At 39.6% G+C, this 16066-nt stretch overlaps 1 protein-coding gene across 1 annotated transcript in view; it reads right to left on the bottom strand.

Moving 5' to 3' along the window:
* The window catches only part of dyrk1b (dual-specificity tyrosine-(Y)-phosphorylation regulated kinase 1B), a 52448-nt gene extending 36861 nt beyond the window's left edge, over positions 1-15587 (bottom strand). The window contains exon 1 of the mRNA XM_019879954.1: positions 14691-15587. The gene's annotated coding sequence lies outside the window, so the exon portion shown is untranslated. The remainder of the gene's footprint in view (positions 1-14690) is intronic.
* Positions 15588-16066: the final 479 nt, after the last annotated feature.

Raw genomic sequence — 16066 nt, 5'->3', positions numbered from 1 at the left:
TATATATATATATATAAAACTGCATATCAAAACAATTTAGATTACTCAAGACGATGCTCATAGCTTGAAAAAAAAATTAATGCAATCTAAAACTACAGTCCTAGTGATTAAGAAAACAGCAGATTAAAATATGGACATTGCAGTATTAATGGTTGTTTTTACTATTTTGTATTGTACTTGTATTTGTACTATATTGTAAATTTCCCCAGTGTGGGACAAATAAAGGATATCTTATTTCAGTGTACTGCAGCTGAAATGATATTGGGGAGAAGGGTGGGGGCTGTTATAATATAATCTGTATAATATAGCTACATATATGAATATGAAGAATGTATATTTTCCTTCTCTGAGATACTGAGTGGCTTCCTCTAAATCACTTTCAGCTGTACTAACGGTCAGACAGCACAGATTACAACAGTACTGTGAGGAGGCAAGCAGACTCTGACACTCACGTGCCTTGCAGCAAATTTCCACCCGGCAACCATACACTGTACCATGGCAACAGCTCTGCCATTGGTCCCTGGTGCGTTTTCAAATGACCAATGGGATGGCCAGCAGCGGGTGATGCTTGTTGCTAGGTAAACACGATGCAGAGGAAAGATAGAGGAGCGGAATTACCATGCTGCTACTGCAGGGTGCTTTCAGAGTGGGAATGGAGGAGCACTTTACACGCGGATATATCATCCTCTTTCTCAGCACTTGGCGGTGCCAGAGAGACAAAAACAAAACCAAGGAAGTATGACACAGGCATTGAGGAATCAAATATAGGACGAGTTAAAGGCCTCAGGGGTTTCTGCTTTGGATGCATTAGCAACATTTTTTGAGGTGCTCTGTACCTATGCATCAACAACAATCAGCAAGTCAATAATGATAGTTAAATGTACAACACAATTTACTAATTATATTAGAATGATCATTTTAGAATAAATGCATACTGTCAGTACGATACAGTGATTAACATTTATTACATCACCACCCAAGGTACAGCTATTTCACAGCAACATGTCTTATTCATTTTTTTTCTGAGCAAACCTTTGTTTCTGTTATTGTACATAATATACAATATTGAAGGTATTTGACCAAAATTCTAATTTAATGCTAAAATAGAACTAGTACCACGATACATGGATTTTGAAATGTTGTCGTTCCCACCACTCCCGCACACAAAGACAAAAAATAAATAAATAATGTAAAGCTAATTACCAATTCTTCACGAAGATGTCATGTTAGAAATTATATAAAGTTACAAAGAACTTTTACTTTTACAATTCCGGCATAAAAAATGTGTTTTAGTGTCTGAATGTTATGCTGTTCAGAGGAGCACAATGAGCCCGCTCAAATTTGGGTACAAAAAGCTGAATTTAGACTGAAATTAATAATATCTGCTCAAAATGGTGAAAGTTGACAATTCAATGACTTTGAAAGCGTCTGCATTAACGCACTTCATTATGCAAGATAGTCTTTTCTCATTTTTTTATAACAGGTTGTCTTATGCATTTGTTTAGCATTTTATACATTTACCTATTGAATTGTGAATTATACATTTGAACAACTTTTTTCAAATAATGGAAAAAATGTGGTTAGCTAATGCAGAAAACTGGCTTTAGTTAGCAGCACTTGTCATCCCACCAGTCAATATATTATAACCCATTGGCCTACTTTTCAGAGATGTATTCTTAGCCAAATAAAACAAATCAGCACATTACTCTAAAAATGTAAATGTGTCCACATAAAACTACCAATTAATCTCAGCAGTCTGAAATGTTTGATCACATTCTATATGTAAATGTAAATCAGAACATTTTTTTAATGTATTTGGGAAACGTACGGACTATTTTAAACCCATCTTCATGATTCACTACTGACCAACTAACTTAACTATTTTTCAAGTGTAAAGATGGCATTTTAATGACTGCTTATAATTTTGTATTTCCTAATTATAACAATATAGCATATCTACACATGGAGAAAATGATTAAACAAGACAATATGCTTTTCTCTCTTTTGTGTTTATTAATTTTATTTTACTCACTGGCTTGTACAGAAAACCTTCTGTTCTTATTTCTTGTGACCAATAAGAGAAGAGTAACTCACAGTTTTTGTGATGCATTTTTGTACTTTGGGAAGTAACCATTGAATAGTTTTTAAAACCAATTAACGGATTGAAAACAGAGAAAGGCTATTCTAGCTTCAAGCACCCTTAGTGCCATTGTGATTGTACCATGTGAACATAGTGATAAAGGTTCTATTATTGTGTTTAATATTTTGCCTTGTTGACTCAATTGCACAAAAAAACTGAATGAGCTCTGAGGGCAAAAGGAGGGCCAAACCAACTATATATTCCTTGCAAGGTAAACATGATAAAGTCTCAAGCCTCAGAATGAAGTGGCCACAGGTTAGAGTAATTCATCAGAACAGCTTGTTGGGTGGCTGAACGAGGAACGACAAGCAGAGAAGCATCCATCCGTCCATCCATTTTGTGCTCATTAGAGTTGCGGGTGGCAGGCATGGTGCCAGGATTTTTTCTCTCCTATGGGGTGCTTGAGCAATATGAAGTTGGGGTGGGGGGTTGAGGGTTTTTTTTTTCTTTCAAATTTTCATTACTTGAGAGGTTTTTTTTTTCAATAAAAGTATGATACACACCACAAGCATGTTAGTATGGAAGCGTGGAACTGCCAATGTGGAGTAAACATTTTTAAATGGCAAACTCGTTGGAACATATTTGTACAGTATGTCCAAATGTATTGATAACATGTAAGCGAAATGCTAAAAACAGCATTTTTCCCATAATTGCACAATTGCAAGTTAAAAAAATATTGCTAATATTAATAAGTAACTTAATAACTTTCCTGCTTACTTGAGTATAAAGGTAACTAAATTAGATTACAAGTTGTTTGTTCTATTCAGCAGATTCTGACAAATCCGCTTGACATCAAAATGACAACCGGTTTTGCTAATAATTAATTGGAAGTGCATTTTAACAGTAGTGTTCTATGTTGATTGTTAAGAAATATACAGCGCTTGCCAAAGTATTTGGCCCCTTTTGAACTTTTGCCCACATTTCAGGCTTCAAACATAAAGGTATAAAATGGCTATTTTTTGTGAAGAATCAACACCAATTGTGAAGTGGAATGAAATTCACACATTAAAACTTTTTTAGAAAGATATTATTTGGCCCTTTAATGTCAGTGCACCCAACTCACTGCACAAGTTCCGTGATGAATTCGGAATGATCCTATAGTGACCTAAATGACTGATGATGATGATAGAGTACACCTGTGTGTAATATAGTATCAGTATAAATGCACCAGCTCTGATGGTCTCAGAGGTCTATTAAAAGAATAGTGGGGAGAAAAGAGCATTATGAAAGTCAAGGAACACACCAGGCAGGTCCGGAAAAAAGTTGTGGAGAAGTTAAAAGCAGGATTACGATATGAAAAGATTCATTCAAAAAGCTTGAAACATCTGTCGGAACACTGTTCAATCGATCATATTAAAATGGAGAGTATCAGACCACTGCAAACGTATAAAGTCCCTCTAAACTTTCAAACAAGGACAGTGCTGATTAGAGATGCAGCCAAGATGCCCATGATCACTCTGGATGAACTGAAGGGATAAGGGATGGCTCAATACCACTTTTTGATATCTGATACCATTACCAATACTGCAGCCTGGAGGATTGGCCAATATTGATGCGATACCAATCTGATTCTTTTTGTCACTCTAAAATGTGTTGATAATAATTGGATGTAATTTGCTTGATACTGATACATCTAAAAACATCATATTCAGTAAACTGCTCATGTGATGAAAACACAGATCCATGTCAACCACGGCGACAGCTCATCTTGGCCATAGCATGTTGCACATAGTGAAAGTGAGTACATATGATATGGGCATATGAATTGGATCAGACTGGTTCTAATAAAAAGAATTAAATAACCATCGAGGTCTTTTGGCTGGAACAGACTCGACACAGATCCACTGGATCAGACCGGATCATACCTAGCAGAGATGTACAGCTAAAGTGGGGAAATCTGTCCGTCGGACAACTATTAGTCATACACTGCACAAATCTGGCCTTTGTGGAAGAGTGCCAAGAAGAAGGCCATTACTCAAAGACAATCATAAAAAGTCCGATTTGAAATTTGCCAAGCCACCTCTGAGACACAACAAATGTGGAAGAAGGTGCTCTTGTCAGATGAGACCAAAATTGAACTTTTTGGCCTAAATGCAAAACCTTGGCGGAAAGGTAACACAGCACATCACTCTGCAAACACCATGCCTAGTGTCCAACATGGTGGTGGCAGCATCATGGGTCTGGGGCTGCTTCAGTAGGGAATGGGAAGATAGTTCGAGTTGATGGGAAGATGAATGGAACCAAATACAGGGCCATTTTAGAAGAAAACCTGTTGGAGCCTCCAAAAGACCTGAGTATAGGACAGAGCTTTACCTTCCAACAATACAATGATCCTAAAATCTACAATGGAATGTTTCAAAACTAAGCATATACAAGTGTCAGAATGGCCAAGTCAAAGTCTAGACCTGAATCCAATTGAGAATCTGTGGAAAGATCTGAAAACTCCTGACCACAAAAGCTCTTCAGGTAAATACAAGAAAGAATGGGCAAAAATCCAATCTCCAAATGTGCAAAACTGATCGAGACATACACCACAAAAATTGTAATTGCAGCAAAAGTTGGTTCTATAAAGTATTTACTTCACAATTGTCCCACTTTGTGATGATTCTTCACAGAAAAAAATCCAATGTTATATCATTATGTTTGAAGCCTAAAATGTGGCAAAAGGTCAAAAAGTTCAAGGAGGTCGAATGCTTTCACAAGGCACTGTAACTATTGAATTTGGGTACCTTCTCCTACATTATTCGCAACTCTGCTACGCTCAGCCTGGTTGGACCTTGTCTGTAAGCTTGAATGTATCTTACTGCGATGCACGTTTCTTCAAATTTGACATTGTTTTTGAAACATGTAAAACTTTGTCGACAGCCGTGTACAACAAACCTAAATATTTTCATCTTTTGCTGACACAGACTCAAAATACTGAGAGACAAATGCCGAGAGAGAGAGAGAGAGAGAGAGAGAGAGAGAGAGAGAGAGAGAGAGAGAGAGAGACTCCCCTGTTGCCAGGCGAGAAACTTGTTCAGTGGGAGACCCACAAATAGAGTCCCATTAAGGACAGGTGGAGGGGCTCCATGAAACATCCCACTTGCCCAAATTACCACCTCAGGAAGACAGATTGACAGACTTGCAGTGAGTCAAATGAAGTGAAGTAATGCAAGATGAGAAGCTGACCACATGTGAAAAAGAAGCACGTGACAAAGTAGTTGACAAGGTTGGATGCTTATGTGGTTCACTTCATCTTGAGACCAATACAAGTTGGACTAGGCCTTCATAAGAAATGAAACACGCTACTTTGTTTTCTTATGTAGATGGAACCGGTCAGTCTTGCCTGTACCAAGTACGACCATGTGGTAAACCCACAGATCATATTGAGTCTGTAAATCCAATTTATCATATGGAACAGAATCTCACTCATTACCTAAAACCAATCATATCTGCACACAAAGCTTTCACACACTCACAAAAAACAAAACAAAAACATAAGTTTTCATTTTCATCCATCCATTAACTGAATCACTTATCCTCAAAGAGGGTCGGAGGCATGCTGGAGCCTATCCCAGTTGTCTTCGGGTACACCCCAAACTGGTTGCCAGCCAATTGCAAAGCACACATACAGGTGCTTGTCAAAAAAGTAGAACACAATGAAAAAGTTTACTTGTTTCAGTAATACTACTCAAAAAATGAAACTTGTGTAATGCGTACATTCCTTCCACACAGACTGATACATTTTGAAGTGTTAATACATTTAAATTTATATGATTCTTTCTGAAAAAGTTTTTTTTTTTTTTTAGATTCTCTATCTCATAAAATTTGAAAATTGTGAAAGGGGTCAGTATTGAAGACATGTGGTGACACTTTCAATCAGCCAATTATCTCAAAACACCTGCAAAGGCCTTGAAATGGTCTCTCAGTCTAGTTCTGTAGGTGACACAATCATGGGGAAGACTGCTGACCTGACAGTTGTCCGAAAGACCATCATTGACACCTTGCACAAAGGAGGGCAAGACACATAAGGTCATTGCAAAAGAGGCTAGTTGTTCACCGACCTCTGTGTCCAAGCACATTAATTGACGGGCGAAAGGAAGGAAAAGATGTGGTAGAAAAAGTGTACAAGCAATAGGGACAACCGCGCCCTGGAGAAGATCGTGATACAAAATGATTCAAAAATGTGGGGAAGATTAACAAAGAGTGGACTGCAGCTGGAGTCAGAGCTTCAGGATTCACCAAGCACAGACGTATGCGAGACATGGGTTTCAGCTGTCGCATTCCTTGTGTCAAGCCACTCTTAAACAACAAACAGCGTCAGAAGCGTCTCGCCTGGGCCTGACAACAAAAAGGACTGGACTGCTGCTGAGTGGTGCAAAGTCATGTTCTCTGATGAAAGCTAATTTTGCATTTCTTTTGGAAGGCAGGGTCCCATAGTCTGGAGGAAGCGAAGGGAGTCACAGACTCCACATTGCTTGAGGTTCAGTGTTAATTTTTCCACAGTCAGTCATGGTTTGGCGTGCCATATCATCTGCTGGTGTTGGTCCTTTGTGTTTTCCTGAAGTCCAAGGTCAACGCAGCCGTCTACCAGGAAATTTTAGAGCACTTCATGCTTCCTGCTGCTGACCAGTTTCATGGAGGTGCAGATTTCATTTTCCAACAGGATTTGGCACCTGCGTACAGTGGCAAAGCGATCAGGACCTGGTGTAAGGACCATGGTATTCCTGTTCTTGACTGGCCAGCAAATTCGCCTAACCATAACCCCATAGATAATCTATGGGGTATTGCGAAGAGGAGGATGCGATACGCCAGACATGGCAAAGCAGAAGAGCTGAAAGCCACTATCAGAGCAACCTGGGCTCTCATAACACCTGAGCAGTGCCTCCACATTGCTTGAGGTTCAGTGTTAATTTTTCCACAGTCAGTCATGGTTTGGCGTGCCATATCATCTGCTGGTGTTGGTCCTTTGTGTTTTCCTGAAGTCCAAGGTCAACGCAGCCGTCTACCAGGAAATTTTAGAGCACTTCATGCTTCCTGCTGCTGACCAGTTTCATGGAGGTGCAGATTTCATTTTCCAACAGGATTTGGCACCTGCGTACAGTGGCAAAGCGATCAGGACCTGGTGTAAGGACCATGGTATTCCTGTTCTTGACTGGCCAGCAAATTCGCCTAACCATAACCCCATAGATAATCTATGGGGTATTGCGAAGAGGAGGATGCGATACGCCAGACATGGCAAAGCAGAAGAGCTGAAAGCCACTATCAGAGCAACCTGGGCTCTCATAACACCTGAGCAGTGCCACACACTGATCGACTCCATGCCACGTTGCATTGCTTCAGTAATTCAGGCAAAAGGAGCTACAACTATGCTGAGCATGTGCATACTTTTCATGTTATATACTTTTTGGTTGGCCAACATTTCTTAAACTCCTTTCTTTGTATAGTCTTAAGTATTATTCAAATTTTCTGAGATAGTGAATTTGGTTTTTGTTATTAGTTTTTAAAAATAATCATCTAAATTAAAATGAAAATACTTGACATGTATAAGTCTATTGAATGAATGTATGCATTATACAAGTTTTACTTTTTGAATAGTCTTCCTGAAATAAATCAACTTTTTCATGATATTCAAATTTTTGGACGAGACCTTGTTTACGAACAACCATTCGCGCTCACAATCATACCTGGGAACAATGTAGTGTGTTCCATTAACCTGCCATGGTGATTTTTAGATATCATGTGAATAAATGAGCCACCAATCTCCATTGGTGGCTCATTTATGCAAAGTAGTGTTGGTGACAATGATTCTGACTGACTGATAGACAGCAAATGCAAATCAGTGCATGAGAGACACGTGAAGCAATGGCGAAGTAAAAGGCATGAAACCAAGTAAGTGAATTAAGATCACCCAAACCTTGCTTTTTACTTGTTTTTACGTGTTGGCTGTGTTTTGTGTTAGTTCTGGTGATGTGTGAATTTCAGTTCCACAGAAAGAGAGGAGTAAGGGTGTGTACCTCCAAATGTACTTACATTGACTCAGTATATTCAGTCATAAAAGTATGAGCACATGAGCTTCCATCCAGACATTTCAGTCATATAAGCTGGTAAAAACTTTTAGGCCTATTTCAAGTGCTTGTCCTGGCCTAATTGCATGAAAAAAAGTATTTTCCTCCCAGGGAATGAACGATGTGAACATAAAGTATCGCAATAAATGAATATAGTTAACCGTGTTTGTTCTTACTGAATGTTTGAGTGTTGGAGAGTTGGACAAAATCTCTGTTGACTGTGAAATCATATACAAATACAGAGAATTACTCAAACTAAGTGGCCAGAGTTTCCTTTTTTTTCTTTTTATATTTGAGTTTATATCTGTGTCTTGGTTTTGCACTCAAATGTAGTGCCTTAATATTTTTTCTTTTCAATATTTAATTTGTATACATGTGGCAATCTGCAATCTGTTGAGTTTGAATAAATACCAAATGTTCTAATATAATAATACAAAATATAATTTTTACACCACATTCAGCTACGATAAAAATCTTTGACACCAGTGGTGCTTCAAGAGACCCTATCCAACGTGTTTTACATGTTTCCATCTTCCAACACATCCGATTCAAATGATAAGGACCATTATCAAGCTTCTGGAAGGAAAGCTTGCTGGTGAGCTGATCATTCGAATCAGGTGTGTTGATGGAGGGAAACTACATAAATAACTACATAAAACAGACACGATAGGGTCTCTTGAGGAGCGGACTTGGTTGTCCATTCAATAAACAGATAAAAGTCCATTGTGAGTGTCCCTCTCCTTTTTTCTCCCACTTCACTCAAGATGCTGTATATCTGAGGCTCACTCTAAAGTAAACTTTTAGCCAACAATGCAATGCAAGAAAAAAAAAATCGGCCACGCGATAATTCATAAATAGTTGGGGCATGACTGTACAATACTGGCACATTTTAAGGGAGCATCTCCTGTGATGGGAAGAAGTACAACTGTGCAAAGCAGTCGTGACCAATATTAGATGGTGACTTAGTGGGTGACTTGGTGCACAGGAAAACAAACATTACATAATGGGGCAGGCATTGGTAGGGTAGTGGTTCACAGAGCTAACTGGTGCAGCTGGGGCAAATCCCACTGATGCCTCATTCACAAATGATTGTATAAGCTACCTCCTATTTTGTGTCAACATTGGGTTAATTAATATTTCGAAATCTGAAAACTTTTGATAGAATTAGGGATGTGCATCTAGCCAATAAAAGAAGATTCGATAGGTATCTGAATACATGAGCTACGATATGATTCATGAAAGGTACATTCTCAAGTGTAACAATTAGATTTGGTTCGATTCAGAGGGATTCGATATGTTACGGCTGTAGTGTTCAGCATGTTTAATAATATGTAGCTACATGTAAAAGTTCTCCAAAACCCAAACTAGTCAAGTTAATCTCATTCAAGACAATTCAATATGTATGTTGATATACTGGGTGTGATACAATTCAAGGATGGTACATTTAAAATGTAATGATGGGTAACATATGTATGTGTGTGTGTGTATAGATAGATAGATCGATAGATCGATAGATATAATTTCCCAATTTAAATCAGTTTTTGTCATCCCCTCAAGTCAGAATCAATGAGAAAGCGCCCTACAAAATGCAAATGGTGAAAAGTGGATCATTGTTTTATTTACAGTCGTAAATCATGTGCAAAATGTATACGGTGAACTCTCGCTATAACGCAGTTCACCTTTCACGGCTTCGCTGTTTCATAGATTTTTTTTTTTGTGTGCAGTTTTTTTTTTTATGCTTTTTGTTTATTTGTTTTGACAGTGCATTGTGTTCTGCATGGTGATTGGCTTAGGGACTGTAGACCAATGTCAACAGTCCCCTACGTCTCTTCTCTGTATAGCAGTGGTGACCAACATTTTATGAATATCTATTTTACAAGCAATGAACCACCCATGATTGACCCGTTACCGCATGTATACTCGCGCGCATACACACACACACACACACGCACGCACGCACGCACGCACGCACGCACACACACGCACACGCACGCGCCATGATGAGCAACAGCCCTAACGGCCCCTAACATGAACAAAAAAGAAAAACAAAGTAGACAAACTCACAAGAGTTTGTGAAAAGGAAATCACTGCCTACCTTAGTAGAGACCTGACGCGGAGGCATGGGATGCAGCGTGCTAAGTGCAGAAACTATCGTACGTACACGTGTACCGTTTTAAAATGCTTCTCCTGGCACTCCAGATTCCCATTCAGTGCCATTGGTAAATTGCAGATAAAAAAAAAAAACTTTGACTGAGAACAATAATAATAATAATAATAATGAGCGGCCCGGTGGCCCAGTGGTTAGTGCGTCAACCTCACAGTGCAGAGGTACCGGCTTGAATTCCAGCTACGGCCTCCCTGTGTGGAGTTTGCATGTTCTCCCCGGGCCTGCGTGGGTTTTCTCTGGGTACTCCGGTTTCCTCCCACATTCCAAAAACATGCATGGTAGGCTGACTGAACACTTGAACTTGTCCCTAAGTGAATGTGAGGGCGGATGGTTGTTTGTCTCTGTGTGCCCTGCGATTGGCTGGCAACCGGTTGAGGGTGTCCACTGCCTACTGCCCGAAGATGGCTCCAGCACCCCCCGCGGCCCTTGTGAGGATACGTGGATCAGAAAATGGATGGATGGATATATAATAATAATAATAATAATAATAATAATAATAATAATCAGAAATGTATCCCAACAATTACCCATAGCTATGTTGTTTTCTCAGTAAAAGACACTGGCACCAAAGCCTACAGTCAAAAAAGACGCTACAGTGGAGCGAAGTCAGGACGAAGAGGCAGAGTCAGAGGAATTGTGAAATACGTGTGAGTCACAATGTGTCCAACCTCATATTGACTCTTAAAATTACAGTGGTACCTCTACTTATGAAATTAATTGGTTCTGGAAGAAATTTCTTAACTGGAAAATTTTGTAAGTAGAGACACGTTTTCCATGTAAATGCCCTAATTCGTTCCAACTCCACTAAAATTCAGACAAAAATTATTCCTAAAGCATAAAAATGCATCAAAATATGTAGCAAATACATGTTACAATTAGATTATTGCACAATAAATGAGAGTTGTGCATAATGTAAAAAACAAATAAGAGTAAAGAATAAAAAATGATGGTTATTTAACTTTTAACCGCGTCCTCATCGTTTTTTGCCATCTTTAGTTCATGTTCTCTCTTAGAAGTGGTTTTTGCCTGGCGTTTTGGAAAGAACTGATCCAAAGACGTTTGCTTTTGTCAGCTTTTAACAATCTTTCAAAAACATCAGCATACTGAGCGATCACCCGACTGGTGAACACTTTTTCTAGGCGATTCACATTTACGTAAAACTGTCGGAACACCTCATGGCCTGAGGGGCAAATGACGAGGACGCTGCATAAACACATATCTATCTACACACATGGACACATTCGGTAGAAGTCCCTCTTAGCCAATGGGATGCCAGGATGATGCTCGGTAATAGCCAAAGGCAGAGCAGCTATAAGTATGTTGCGTTCAGGAAACTCGGAGCTTCGAGTATCAGGCCATTCTGTAGTTTTACCTTTCGTGTCTTTAAATTTCTTTCATAACAAGAGGCAGTATTTTCCTGTTGAGACGTTTCATAACTTGAAAATTTCATATGAAGAGACGTTCGTAAGTAGAGGCACCACTGTATTATTTTAAAGTATTTCTAAAAACGATCATAGTTATTTGTACAAAAATGTTCAGATTTTCATTTTTTTTAAATTGTGTTATTCTATAGTACAGTATTGTCTAATAATTGTAAAAAAATAAAAATAAAGCTGACTACTTCACGGATTTCACCTATCACGAGTTCTTTTTGGAATGCAACGCCTGCGATAAACAAGGGTTCACTGTATACAGTACTACAACTGTTTCTTGGTGATGTTTTTTTTTAATACATGCAAATAACAATATTTGTATCATTTGATCTTAGCACAAAGTTAGCCCCGCAAACTATTTTTTTATTTTAAGTTTTACTTTTGTGTAAATTGAAAATGTTCACCTTATTCTATCATAGACACATGCGACAGCTGTTTTAAAATGAAAGTAAATATAACAAGCAAACAAAGAACAACAACAGTGAACTACTATGGTCCTGTATTTATTTCTTGGCATGTGACTCCTTTTATTTGAGAGCAGAAAAAGGCAACTAAAAAACAAACCACTGCAGCAAAGTGGAGACTGAGGAGTAAAGCAAAGCAAACATTCGCCTGCGTGGGTGTATGTTTTGTCTTTTACAGTTTGTGTATCCACACATAAGAATGGCACAACAATAATATACCTGCTCAACCAATTATCGGCTCAACACCATTTGGAACTCTGGCTGATCAGATACTAGAAATAATACATTTTAATTGTTGAGTCTACTTTTGCCAATTGAAACATATCAATCCCAAGAACAGTCATCCCAAACTGGTAAGACACTGTTCAAAGTACAAATAGGGTTTTACTCCAAAGAAAGAATACAACTAGTTAAAAGAAAAACATGAGAAAATAAAATACACACCAGCAGGGAACGAAATTAGTGTATTAGCATTCAATGTTAGAATAATTTTGTCTAAGATGACCAAAACTGATTTTTGTTTTTTTAAACAGTGTTATCTTATTTTTTCATTTGTGTGCCAAACATTAAAAAGAGATGTATGAGGCGCACATGTGACACATGCCACTTCGAATGTCCTCATTGTCACAGTTTTGGTTTGGATGTTGATTAACATTACCAGTAGATGTTTTTATAAACTGTATGGCAATTATCATACATGATAAAAATGCCCTAAAAACATCCTGAAACTAAAATGTTATTATAGCACCAGTCTGACCCTGGAACAAATCACGTTGATTTGATTGTGGATCATGTTTGACCTAAAAGGTTCCACTGTGCACAGTGTAATTCATGTCATGTCAGTAATCGAGTTAAATGATGGTTTGTTGTCAAAAGACAAACTCAAGATGGTGTGTAATATTAAAGCAGAGTGTGGAGAATCTAAAACTGACTCTGCAGTAAGAGTCTGGCCGAAACAAAAACCCACGATTCATCCTGTTAGGTTGCATTAAGATGTTTTGCTCAAAATATCAGCTATTTCACTGAACATGTTGATTAGTGTTTATGAGTACATTATAATGATTACATTACTAGGCGATTGACAAATACGACTATGAATTGGACTAACGGTCCAATGACACTCGACTTATACTTAGAGAATTTAGAGAAAGCACATCTTTGGATGTGATTTGAAAAGTTCAAATCCCCAAAATTATGGCCAATTACAAAGAGCTGTTGCTAGTCAGCTTCCTGAAGTGTCAATGTGTCTGTGAGCAAGGCACCAAACCCAGTGAACACAGTTAGATCACTATTGACAGCTCTCCCATCTGTGGAGTGTAGTCTGTTTCTTTGTGTAGCATGCAACTTGGAAATAATCTGCACGTCGATCAGAATGAATCCTTCACTCCCCTTGGCAAACAGTGCAATAAAATAAAACGGGATGAACCAAGAAGCCGACAGCAAGGCAAACCTGTTAAGTAGAAACTGGGTTAGCTGAGAATACCCAAACGAATATGCGTTGCAGCATCTTGCGCTGTGCAATAATCTATGTTCAGAAATCTCAGTGAGCATCAGGAATGGCCAATACAAGCAGCCTTCCAACAAGTACATGGAGTAACCATCTCCCGGCTCTACTCCAGGGCAGGGTAGGGGCTGGAGCTGATGCGGTTGCTAGGCTAGCAACTAGCAATTAGCTGCCATAGCAGATGAAATGCTGCGGAATGTACAGAGGACAGCCGGGGAGCTGTGTGGCTCATACGTGACACATCAAGAAGCGCCAAAATACCAAATCAATCCTTTTTGCTATCTTAAGCACAGAACCACCAATTTTAGCCATCCCACGACGCTAAAATTCACAATTTCACATCTCCTCTTCCGATTTGTTCTGCCGGCAACCTCTTCCACGCCTGGTGTCGTGCGTTGCAACTTGAGGCAGGTCGCAGTATCACTATGACTGAAACTTGCCTGAACGCACACACGGGTGGTTCAATCAGACTATGTGCGGCTATAACCACTCGCTCAGTCCACTCACCAGTAGGTTAGCCGCGAGAAAGTCTTACAATTAACGGCATGGAGGCGGCGTTAATATAGCTAATCTTAGAGGACACCGCATGACGTGAAATCTGGGTGACAGTCATTTATCACATTACGCGTCTCTGGTTCCGTGGTTACATGAGACTGTCAAGTCCGAGTAGTTAACGAGTTCTATTGTCCGAAGCAATCTGTTGTATCACATCCAGCCCATTCCGTCGTGAACATGACCCTTCCGATGATCAGTGCCAGAGATGACAAGAGGCCGGCTGACAGGGACCAGTAACATGATGCTACCGATTGCTGATGAGCCCTCATTGATCGTCAAGACTCGTGCACAAATATTCAAACGCTTTTAAGAGCCACTCAGCCAATGTTCCATGCAGGTGTGTGACCAAGAGAAAACGAAGACCGGCAACTGCTTACCTCAGGCGGTGTGTCGAACCAAGTTCCGCGAAGCAGCCATGTTCAGAACCCCACTCTCCCTCCGTCCACAAGAGCAGAGTCCCCCTCCCCAGTTGCCCGTCTTCCGCCAGAGAAATCCCAATACACGACAGAATACACTAACGATAAATCCCGAGGATATTGATTTCCGGCTAATTCTTATTCTTTGGAGATCGAATGGAGCGTGTCGGAGGGGGGCTGTTAACCGGCGCAACTCATTTAGCCGTGCCTTAGGGGAGGTGAGCAGCCCACCGCCTCAACCACGGACACCTCGAACCCTATCCTGTCAGTTTGTCCATGTAATCTCCTTGGAAGGTTTTCCAGTGAACACGTACGATTAAATCATTATTCGATAAGAGTAAGAACCAATTGGTTCATGACTCCGTTAGCTTATTTAAGTTATGTGAAAGGCTAACATTGGATAGCTATTAGCTGACACGCAAGCTAATAAAACATTGACATTGGAATTAAAGTGGAAGCCAGCCTATACAACCCATTTTAGCCTTTAGGAGTTAGCCAATAGACTGATTGACCATAAAAGCAAAGATTAAGGAAAAAAACTTCCCTTAATTTTGGTAGGCAAGGCTAAAGCTAGCTGTGGGCTGGACAGCCCCTCCGTGATGTTAATATCAGTCGAAGGAGAGGGGCTGCATTGGGGGCGCATTCCCGATGCCAAGCAAGCACGGTCCCGCGCGTTCCAGAGAAAATTCCCACAAAATGGCTGCCAAAACAAATCCACGGCTCATAGTTGCAAGATTCCAAGAAATGTGTTCGATCGTAACGGGTGTTCAGTAAATTCAGCCCATTAACAAAACCGTTCGTAAAAATATCATGGTCAATCCTAGTGCTCGAAAAAGTTTGGGAGCGATGAAAAGCCTTCTCAGTTCATGTTGCAAATTGCAATTTAAAACCAATCAACAAGTCCTCAGTGTCAGAGGTCATGCCGTCCCAAAATAGTGACGTTGTGGGCTTCGATTTTGTTGTCATGGCTCTGCAGAGATGACAAGGAACTTTAGGGGGACGATTTTGATGGACGTCTTCTGTACCTCCACTGACTGAACCACCATATTAGCTTGCATTGGGGAAAACTCCACAGCAACAACTACATGAAAATGGGTCTTATTTACAGTGTAAAGAGTATATGTCCTTAAACAGTCTTACAAGTAGCTTTCATCAGATTGACAAACTAAACACAATTATGCAAGTAACTGTTTCAAGACCCCACACCCCTTAAAATACTTAATACTTGCCAACTGATGTTAACTTGCTATGAAACTTCAATATTTAGTCACCCTGTGTGTCCACATGGGCAGTAATGACTGCACCACCCTAACTGGTCTGATGAAGTTACTTGAAGG

This window comes from Hippocampus comes, unplaced genomic scaffold (assembly GCF_001891065.2).
Source record: "Hippocampus comes isolate QL1 unplaced genomic scaffold, H_comes_QL1_v1.1 scaffold135, whole genome shotgun sequence".
Taxonomy (NCBI): Eukaryota; Metazoa; Chordata; class Actinopteri; order Syngnathiformes; family Syngnathidae; genus Hippocampus; species Hippocampus comes.
The sequence above is the reverse complement of the archived record's forward strand: the minus strand, read 5'-3'. Positions and strand labels throughout refer to the sequence as shown.